This window comes from Marmota marmota, unplaced genomic scaffold (genome assembly GCF_001458135.2).
Source record: "Marmota marmota marmota unplaced genomic scaffold, marMar, whole genome shotgun sequence".
Classification (NCBI taxonomy): Eukaryota; Metazoa; Chordata; class Mammalia; order Rodentia; family Sciuridae; genus Marmota; species Marmota marmota.
This window is the reverse complement of record NW_026000224.1, coordinates 530,906-542,065: the sequence shown is the minus strand read 5'-3', so window position 1 is coordinate 542,065 and position 11,160 is coordinate 530,906.

Genomic DNA, 11,160 nt, shown 5'->3' with positions numbered 1-11,160 from the left:
TCACCCTGAGAAACCTCGTGCCATCCTTTCCTACCATCTGCTTCCATACCAGACCCCACCTCCACTCTGGCGGCCACTAAGCTGTCTCCCTCCTCTACGGTTTGCCATTCCGATACTACTATGCCAACAGAATCATGCAGTATGTGACTCTCAGCCTTGCTTCTTTTCACTCTGTCATTCTCTGATAGTTCATCCATGTCATGTATAGCCATAGGCCAGTCCTGCTAAACAGGATTCAGTGGTGTGGAGGTACCACAGCTTCGTTTAACCATGCAAGTAAATGTGAATGCTCTAGCCTGGAGTATGGTATTGCTAAATCTGGATTTGAAGCCCTGGGAAATTGACCAAAGCAAGGGCTTGTGGTAGGAGTCTAAGCTTCTTGGCAGGGCTGAATCAGATGTTGGTAGAAGAGAGTGGGGGGCCAGTTTCTTGTCATCCCTCTTTTCTGTAATCTGAATATTTGTGTCCCTTCCTCAAATTCATATATTGAAATTCTGACACTCAGGTGATGGTGTTAGGAGGTGGGGACTTGGGACATGATCAGTTCAGGTGGGTGGAGCCTCACGAGAAGCATCAGTGCCCTACAGAAGAGACTCCAGGGAGCCACTAACCTAGGCTAAGCAGCTCCCTGGAGTCTATTCTGCCATATGAGGACACAGAGCGAAGGCCACCGTATATGAACTAGGAAGCAGCCTTCACCAGGCGTCCAGTCTATCCAAGACTTGATCTCGGACATCCAGCTTCCAGTTCCAAATGAACTGCGAGCAATACATTTCCGTTGACTGTGAGCCACCTGGTCTGTGCATTCCCTCGTAACAGCTAGAACAGCCTACAACACCTCCCTAACTGTGTGGGATGCACCAGGACCAGGTCTGAGCAGAAAGGTGCCTGAGAGAGGTATGGCAGAACACGGCAGTAGAACTGGATGCTGGCGTTTCCCCAGTGCTTGGGATTGTTGGGACGAGTGGACGTAACTCCCTGGTCTCCAGGATTCTCCTGTGCATCTTAAGAAGTGCTGTACTGCACATCACCCTGCAGGGTGTGATTGCTGTATAGATCAGAAGTGAACAGGTGGAGGCTTGAGAAGCCGTCGGGCTCCAGGAAGATCAAACTAGGTTGTCCTCACCCCTGCATTATCAGAAACTCAGCAGCTGGCTTGCTTTAATCAACGAGGAAACAAAAAAATCAGGAGAGACCTGAGAGGTGACTGAGAAGGATCCTCTGGCCAGATGCCTGTCGGTGCTGTTTGAGTAAAAAGAATTTAGAACTCACAGGGAGACTAAATATTTGCTCCATTTACTTCTGAATGGAAATTAATGATTTTTAAAAAATTTATTCTGAGCACCTTTCTGCCCAGAATCGCCTACAGTGCCAGTCGCACATGCACATGCCCACTGAAGAGCTTACCTCAGATCAAGCTGGGACCCTGGGAGAGGAGACTCACTCCGGTGCCCCCAGAGGTTGGCCTTCTTGGGAAAGCATCAACAGCAGCCCTCTGGATACACCACACCCAGACCCAAGAGGGCAAACCACATCTTTCCCAAAAGAAAGAAAAGCAGGTTATTTACTGCAATGAATGAAGATAATGAGATGCAAAGCAAGGCACAAAATAAAAATGAATGCAAATCTGCCAGGCAATAAAATAGCCCTATTGTATAGAGAATATCCTTCTGTGTTGTGGGTCAGTGCAGGTTGACTGTACAGGTAAACACAGACCCCAGGTTCATTTCCCTTTCTCTGGGTAAAGCCATTGATGGTTGGTTATTTTATCATGCATAACAAGTGGTGGATTAATTGTACGAAAGAGTGAAACAATTGCCAACACTCTCTTCTGTGCTTTTCCTGTCCACTGCTTCCTTGTGTGACCTTTCCCTGGTCAGTAAGAGGAAATCATACTGAGAAGAATAAGTATTGTGTAGAGAAAATGAGAAGAAAAAAGAAAAGGAAACAGACAATGTTCAGATTTTTGGCTTCTGAAGTATTTTAAAAATCACTGGGGACACTTAGGAACTAAAAACCCTTCTGCTGTAACACACCTAGAAAAACTGAAGAAAATATTAAAAAGTATTACAAGCTGCTTTTCAAATGTGTTGCAGAACTCCTAATGAGGAGGGGGTCCCCAGAACCTTGGTCAGGAGTGAGACAATGCAAGAAGGTTTAGAGGTGAAATTGATACCTGTCTTGGAGATCAGGACCAGATCCTTATTCCCCCCAGTAGTGAAATGACCAGGCAAATGTAGGAAACAAGTTTTATTTAATAGACAGAACAAAGATAGAGTGCAGAGATGGCAGACCCAGAGCTGATGCCCGTGGGAGGGAGTGCGTCTTACCTCTTTGTAGATCTCAGGTGTCCTTTCCTCCCCCCCTCTTGCTATCTTGCTTAGGTGACCAAAAGGCAGGAAAAGAGCCACCCAGGAGGTACTCAGTAGCAACTCCTTGTGTTGGAAGGAGTGATTCTCCAAAGGGGTCATGACCTTGAGAGGGGAAGTACTCTGGATGTACCAGCATTCCAGTTCCTTTTCTTTGAATTAGCCTCCATCCTTCCAACCCAGTCGTTGCTGACTACCAGTCCTTTGCCCCTGTCTCAAAATGATTGGGTTATGAGTGCATTAATCTGCTGGTAGGGATTAACTGGATTGTGGCTCCTGAGCAGGAGGGTCCCTGAGGGCATGCCTTGGGGGGGGGGGGGTAGTTATAGTTTGTCCTATTGAGTCAAGTGCAGTCTCCCCCCCTCCCCTCACTGCTCCCCCTTCCTGGTGCCAAGTTCTCAGCTGCTTTCCTCTGATGCATGTGGGATGTTCTACCTTACCTCCTGTCCTGAGGAACAGAGCTGACCATCTACGGCTGGGAGCTCTGAAACTGCGAGCCCCCCAAAGCTTGTCCTCCTCTAATTGTTCTTGTCAGGTCTTTTAGTTAAAGCAGCAAAAAAGTGACTGAAACACCTGGGGATCGTGAGGGCCTGATTACGGCCTCCCAGCTCTATCTTGCTTTGGGTTGGTGTGACCCCATCTTATTGACAATGTTCCCATTAGAAATAAGTGACATTATTCAGCAAAAACAGACTGAAATAGAAAATTACAAACAAATAGGGTGGGTCTGGGGAGGCTGCAGAGCTGCCCTGAGCTCTCCTGTGGGATTAGGCTCCACATCCTCCAAGCCTGCCGCAGCCCACCAAGGAAGTCTCCTGAGGCTGCTGTGCAGTGCTTTGTTGGGTATCCTAGTGCAGGCGTGACTGATGGGATCATTGGTTGACTGACCTCAGCCTCCAGTCCTCCCCTCCCTGAGGCCATGGTCACAAAACCCCTCCACATCCCCATAACTGCCAATCAAGGTGCTCTCCCAGCTATCTTATTAAACTGGCTAGACCATTGGTGCCCGTTTTGCACTGTGATTCCTAAGGTTCACTGTTGACTTGGATAAATTTAGTTTCCCTTAACATGCCTTCAGATTCTGAAATGCAAATGAAGACAAATTACCTACTAAATCAACATAAATACAAAAGCATGTAGAAAGGGGTCCCCCCCCCCCGCGCATCACCCCCCATCAGAAGTGGAAAACTTGCTAGTTTGAAGTCTTAGAAACAGTGACTTTGAAAGCAAATACAGTGGGGAAAACGTATAACCCCCAGGACTAACAAGGCAGTGGGGTTCTTGCCACCTGAGCACCTGTGGTGGTGGTATAAATTGACACAATGGCTTGGGAAAGCAATCTGTCAATCAACATGGAATTCTAAGAATATTTGTATCCCTGACCCAAATAATTAATAGTAACAAAATGTTCTAAAAAAAAGAAAGTTACCTTTGTCCAAGAATTTTCATTGTATCATTATTTATATTAGAGGGAAACCAGAAACAACCAAATGTTCAGCAATGTAGAAATTATTGGTAACGTTGTTATCCACTGCAGGGTGTGGTGGTGCACACCTATAATCCCAGTGGCTCAGGAGGCTGAGGCAGGAGGATGGAAAGTTCGAAGCCAAACTCAGCAAAAGCAAGGTTCAAGCAACTCTGTAAGACCCTGTCTCTAAATAAAATACAAAATAGGGCTAGGGATGTGACTTAGTGGTCGAGTGCCCCTGAATTCAATCCCTGCTACAAAAAAAAAAAAAAAAAAGGTTGTTATACATCAAGCTGATGAACTGTCAAGCATCCATTATAGATTTTAACTATGAAAACTGATATAGGAAATGTTTATGATGTGAAGTAAAAAAAAACAAAATTGCATTTTTACCACAATCAGAACCACGCAATGCTTTGTATACGCAATACCACCCAACTGTAGGTAACGTGGAGAAACTATTCAAGTGAGATAACTGGAACATGATCAATTTCTATATGATTTTTGTTAATGTCACAATATTTGGTCAATAATATTACTAATAATTCTGAACTGAAAACTTCAGGCACACACATTCTCAAGACCAGTGGCTGTCAAAGCCTTCACATCTGAGTGTTGACCTGGGGCTATTTCCTGTTTCTTCACCTACCTGTGAGTTCCATTTTCTGTTGGTCGAGTCACTCAAGTACCCCTGGCCTGGGCTGCCTGCTCTCAAGTGGGATGGCCACACCTATGCAGCCTCCTCTGGGTCAGCTGCTCCAAGGACAGCTCTTTGCTAGCTGGACCCAAGCTCCAGGCAACTCCTCCCCTCCCCCCCAGGTTGGCCCCTCTTCCCCTTCTTTGCTTCTCTGGCTTTGTTCTGTGTCCTGCTGCTGATGGCAGCCGTGGTAGTGGGGTTTTTTCATACTCATCTCAGTTCCTTCCTTCTCTCCCATCTCCCGTTTTCGTTGTCTTTTGGAAAGCCAACATGACTTTTGTGGAGTTGGAAATGATCTCACATGAGCCGAGGTGTCAGCAGAGCCATGTTCCCATTCCTCCCTGGCCCTGGGGAGAATCCTTTTCCTGCCCTCTTTGCGTACTGGACACTGCAACGGTGGCGGAGGCGAGTCTTCTCTCTTCACTAGGACACTCTCGTGCCCCCTCTCCCCAGTTGCAGACCCTGGGATTGTTTGGACGGCCTCAGGCCCACCAGGCAACCCAGGATAGCATCTTTATTTCAAGTGAGCAGATGAGCCCCCTCCCCTCCGTAACCTGATTCCATGTGCGTGTGAGGTGCCACCGTCCCAGGCTCCTCATGGCAAAGCCATCATCCCCCTCCCTCGCTGCCCTAGACTCTCCAAGTCTGTGCCCACCGAGCAGCCGTTCTCAGTGGCTCCCAGGCTGAGAACTCCCAGAAGGCATTCCCAGAGCTGCAGTTTCTTCAACTGGCAATAATCACAATGATGCCTGTCCTGGTGCCCAAGAGCAATGGACGAAGGCCAGGAGATGATGCCCTAGGGGGGAGTTTGTGAGCAGATGCCCTGGGTTTGCATTGTTCAGAGGCACACCCACCCCAAACCCAGACAGAGAACCAAGTCATTGGGACCCCAGCACAGCTTAGGAGACACAGCTGATAGCCTGGCTCCCAGCGCTCCAAGCAGCAGGGAGAGAGGAGCCCGTCTGTGTACTGTTCCTGGGCCTGCTCAGCAATTTTTTTTAAAAAATATTTATTTATTTATTTTTCGGTGGACACAACATCTTTGTTTGTATGTGGTGCTGAGGATCGAACCCGGGCCGCACGCATGCCAGGCGAGCGCGCTACCACTTGAGCCACATCCCCAGCCCCTCAGCAATTATTTGATGCCACTGACCATGACATAAGGCTAAAATGTGTCTATTTTAGTTACCTTGGTTATAATTAAAGTGTTGTGTTCCTGCTGTCAATTTTGCTGCTTCTGCTACTTCACTTAAAACCATAAAGTTTATTTTTTGGGCCAGGGAGACACTATCTAGTTTTATTCCTCTAATATTTGAACTGTTAACTGAGACAGTAATTAAAATTATTGACCTGAAACTAAACAAGCGCATACAAATATCCTTCAGGCTAAACCAATATTTTGTTTGGTCTGAGTTCCCAACTCAGGCCTTAATGTCTCCCAAAGCCTTAAGCCCATCCAGGGACCCAGCTCCACCTAGAACTCCAGTGCTGGCAGCAGCCATTGCTTTATTAATCTGTTTTCAATTTTTAAGTGTTTGGATCCACAGCTTATCTATGGGAACAAATAGTCGTTCTATCTTTAATATTCCAGAGAGAGGGCTTGCTGAAACCTTGCTCCAGCATCCCTCCAGAGGCCGCGAGTGAGCTCAGCCAAGGCTGGGGAGAGCATGGTTTGGGGAAGCCGCGGGGCTGCGCCTGTCAACACAAAGGCAAGACTGAGGCGCACCACAGGCCAGCGGCTCCAACAGCTCAGGGCCCCACGGGGCGGAGCGGGAAAGGAAGGGCCCGCCAGACCTCAGGACTTGGCCCCCGAGAGCCAGTCATCAGCCAGTTGGAGCACACAGCCAATAACGTGAAACCCAATCATGAAATTATTGGGAACCCATCAGAAAAAAGAGAAGGACTCTTTGTCCTGAGTGTGTGAGGCTGCGGATGGCAGGAGCAGGAGGAGGGCTATGACTCACGGGCCCAAGAACTTGTGTTCCAGAAACTGTGTGGCTAGGGCCATGGGCACCGGAGCAGGCCTGAGGCGCAAGACGGACCTCATTCCAGAGGGTGATGAAAGCCTGTCACCTGGGCCACAGAGCCCAGGGAGGACTGGGAGCAGCAGCCTTGCAGTATGGTTAGGACTGAGGAATTTGGCTAGTTTGAGCTCTCTGGACTTGGCTTTCCTGAGCTATTCCCACCACAGCCCTTATTAAGGATTTATTGGATTGAGGGGCCACCTTAAAATGTCCTTTGAGCCCAAATTCAACCTCAGCACATAACCTCTCTGTGCTCCACGTGTTTGGTCCTCACTTCCTTCACTCTGCACCAAAGGGACAAAGAAATTTGATAAGGCGATCCCTATGGTTCTCAATTTCGATGGACCCAAGCAGAGTCAGCCTGTTGTCAGAGGCAAAGGGGCCCTATCTGTAAGAGGTAGGAATCTCTCCAGGGTTGTGGAGGGAAGAGTTTTGGTCACCACCTGCCTTTCCACCTTGGAACCCCGGTGCTCCCCCTGCCTGCCTGCCAGCATTCACCTGTAGCCAACGTCTGAGCTCAGTTCCCTCCAGTGGGAAACAGAGTGCCCAGGACACTTACTGAGCACCTATTCTGTGTCAGTCACTGAATCAGGCTCCAAGGCCCAGAAATAGCTGAGAGCACTACCCTCAAAAGCTGCTGGCCTGGAGGAAATGAGGCTGGGAAGTGAATTAAGATGTGGCGTGCTAAGTTCATGAAGGACCAAGGACTGACTGGAGACACAAGATTAGTTCTATACAGAAAGGGGGAAAGTTGAGAAAATGCTTCCAGAAGAAACTGACACCTGATTCACTGTCAAGGGAAACAGACATCCGCAGAGGCAGAGGTGGAAGAGACCAGGCAGAGGTGGGCACCCCAGCGGGTGGGAAGCACGTGGGCCTCAGCATGGCTGGAGTGTCCACAGGTTCTGGGGGGAGGCCCAGCAGATAGCCACTCAAAGACAGACTCTCCTAACTCTCCAGGGAAGAAATGTGGAGGCGCTAGACCAGGGTCCGTGGAGGAAGAGGAGGGTGGCTTGGGGGTGCTTAGCAAGTGGAATCAACAGTGCTGGCTGATTGGCAGCAGTGCAGGGTGAGCAGAGGGAGGGGAGCGCTGCAGAGTCCCAGGGCTCAGGCAGGATGATCGGCCCTCTCCAGAGGATCTGCTTTGGTGTCAGGAGCGCAGTCGGTGAACGCAGAGGAGGAAGTCTTGTGCTGAAGGAGTTCTTCTGAAAGGGCAGGGAGGGGCACATGCTAAGCCCTACACTTCAGACTGTATGTCATGCATATTGGACATTCTGCATTTCTTTCTTCTGCTACTGCCTTTTTAAAAATTGCAGTACCAGCAATTGACTCCAGGGGCGCTTCACCACCGAGGCACGTCCCCAGCCCTTTTTACTTTGGGAATGGGTCTCACTTAAGTTGCCAGACTGGCCTTGATTTATGATCCTCCTGCCTCAGCTTCAGAGTCTCTGGGAGTACAGGCGTGCACCACCACACCCAGTTAACCGTCGGATTTCTAAATTTGGCTGTTTGCATTGCTCAAGAGTGAAATTAATGGCTTATGTTTCCAGCATATGGACATTTAAAAATGCCCAATGAGAGATACAGAATGTCCCTATGGGGGCTGGGCAGACCTGTGAGAAACCTGGAGAAATACTCTAGGTCTGGGAGCAAAGTGGGAGAGGTAGGTGGACATGGACACTGTGAAATCCCCAGTACCCAGGAACCACATGAATGTGCCTGTGAGTGCATGTGTCTGTGCCTGTGGTGTGTGCCTGTGTGTGCCTATGGTGTGTGCATGGTGTGTGCCTGTGTGTGTCTATGGTGTGTGCCTGTGTGTGTGTGGTGTGTGCCTGTGTGTGCGTGGTGTGTGCCTGTGTGTGTCTATGGTGTGTGCCTATGTGTGCATGGTGTGTGCCTGTGTATGCCTGTGGTGTGTGCCTGTGGTGTGTGCCTGTGTGTGCATGGTGTGTGCCTGTGTATGCCTGTGGTGTGTGCCTGTGGGGTGTGCCTGTGGGGTGGGGGAGCAGAGTGGAGGAGGTGGAGCATAGACCACCCCAATAAAGCTGGCACTCAGGAGGGTAGCACTCTCAGGAAGAGAGCAAAGATGGCAGAGGGATAAGTTTTCCACGGGGGCAAATGGAAAGGAAAATGTGTCTTTTCCAGGCCCCTGGAAGAGGAAAGCGTGTGTCTTCAAGGAGGAATGTCTTTAGCAGGGCTTCTAACAACTCTTAGAGATGAAGTCACCATGACACTGGGCATGGCAGTGGCACTCACCTGTAATCCTAGCAACTCAGGAGGCTGAGGCAGCAGGATCACAAGTTCAAGGCCAGCCTTAGCAACTTAGAGACACCCTGTCTCAAAATAAAAAAAAATAAAATGGGCTTTGGATGAAGCTCAGTGGCAAAAAACCCCTGGGTTCAATCCCCAGTACCCCCCGTCCCCTCAAAAAAGTGACCACGAAGCTGAATGCACACACATACACACACACACAATTTCAAATACACCACACGCCACTGGGAAAAACAAACACCAGGGCTTCAGACATCAGCATCATCAGATGTAAATGATGAAATAAGAATGTTAAAGGAAAACATGAATAAGCCAGGCACACTGGTGCACACCTGTGATCCCAGCAACCCAGGAAGCTGAGGCAGGAGAATGGCAAGTCCCAGACCAGTCTCAGCAATTAGTGAGGCCCTAACTCAAAACAAACAATAATTAACAAGGCTGGGAAGTAGCTCAGTGGTAGAGCATCCCTGGGTTCAATCCCCAATACCACAATAGAAATGGAAAAAACTGAAAGGACATTCAAATATGAGAAAGGAGAAAAAAAAATCCCCCAAACGATAAGATCGGGTTGAAAAAGAACGTAATAGAATTTATGTAAATTAATAATAATAATAAAATTTAAAACATACTAGTGTTTAAGTCTTTCTGAATCCCCACATAAAACAATTAAAAAAGGAATTTTCAAAATACAGCAGGCAGGACAGCACTGCCCCAGCCACAGACCCGGGGCAGCGTCCCTCTGGAAGAAGGCATCTCTGGATGGTGGCATCTGCTTGGAGGAGGAACGCAGCTCTGGGCAGTGGCTGGCGGACCTGGGACAGTTGTCTCTGGGAAGCACAGCAGGGCCAGTTGGAGAGAAGGACTGGTTGTGCCCAGTCAACAGCTTGAATGCGAGGGAGCCACAGTAGGGAGCACTTAAAGGTCCAGGAGCCTTCTACCCCCATGAACCACCACCACCCTTTTGTTTTGTTTTGTTTTGGTACCAGGGATTAAACTCCAGGGTACTCAACCACTGAGCCCCATCCCCAGCCCTATTTTGTATTTTATTTAGAGACAGGGTCTCACTGAGTTGTTTAGCACCTCGCTTTTGCTGAGGCTGGCTTTGAACTAGTGATCCTCCTGCCTCAGCCTCCTGAGCCACTGGGATTACAGGCATGGCCACTGTGCCTGTCATGTGAGTACCTGCCTCAGCCAGGGCCACATCTGAGGGAGAAATTCTTGGGAGTGGAACCAAAATCCATCAAGACAGACATGACATGCACAACAGAAAAAGAAGTTTAGGACCAGAGTCAGAAAATCTCCTTGGTAAAGAATCAGGTAGGTACTTGTCAGCTTTGAAGGTCAGCTGGTTTCTTAGCTCTGCAGGTATAGGACAAAAGCAATCTTAGATAACATGTAAGTGAATGTTACGTTCCCGTAACACTTCATTTATGGGTGCTGAAATTTGAAGCTTTGAATCTGTTTCATGTGTTAACAAAATACTATTCTTCTTTTGTTGGTTGATTTCTTTGAATCCTTTTAAAAGGCAAAACCATTCTTAGGTGGTGGCAGGCCAGACTTGGTTTCTAACTCCTGATGTCAATGAGTTTTAAGGGGATATTCTATCATCTTCTGTGTCTTTTTTTTCTTTCCCCAGGGCTGAGGACTGAACTCGAGCCCTTGCACATGCTAGACAAGCGCTCTGCCACTGAGCTAAATCCCCAACCCCACCTTCTGTGTCTTTGAGAATTAAATTCTCAGCTACTAAGGAAAGGCAATCACAAAGCCATTGAAAAGATGGTGAGCTTTATAGACTCAATTGCATTGAATTCATGAGGTATTTTATGACATATATCTACATGTGTATGTATGTTCCTACCATTGTCCACTATATACCTCTAGGTGCCAAATTGTGGACTTGAAATACTATTTCTAAATGAAAACAAATCAAGATTTCATGGAGAAATGGCCAAAAGAGAAGTCTGAAATAAGTCTAGAATGTCCTCCCATACCAAATAGCAAAGGAGCATCAGAACCTGTAAAGTCATGCATGTCAAAAGGACCCAGAAGCCATCAGGAAAAAACTCCCCACTGGACCAAACAGAGCACTCTGAGCTTTAGGAATAGTCGTTACAATGGATGAAAACCCTCCATAATGCTTCACCTATGAGTTCTTAATGCCACTGAAAATGGCAGTCATGAAAGGAACAGGAATAGTACAGTGAAACCTGCCAAACTTTATAAAGGTATTCCAAGGAATACATGAAAAAGAAACCTACACTTAGAAGAGGGCCTTTTGTGATTTCATGGGAATGAAACTAGACATGGTATCAGTAGCTACTAAGGTCACAG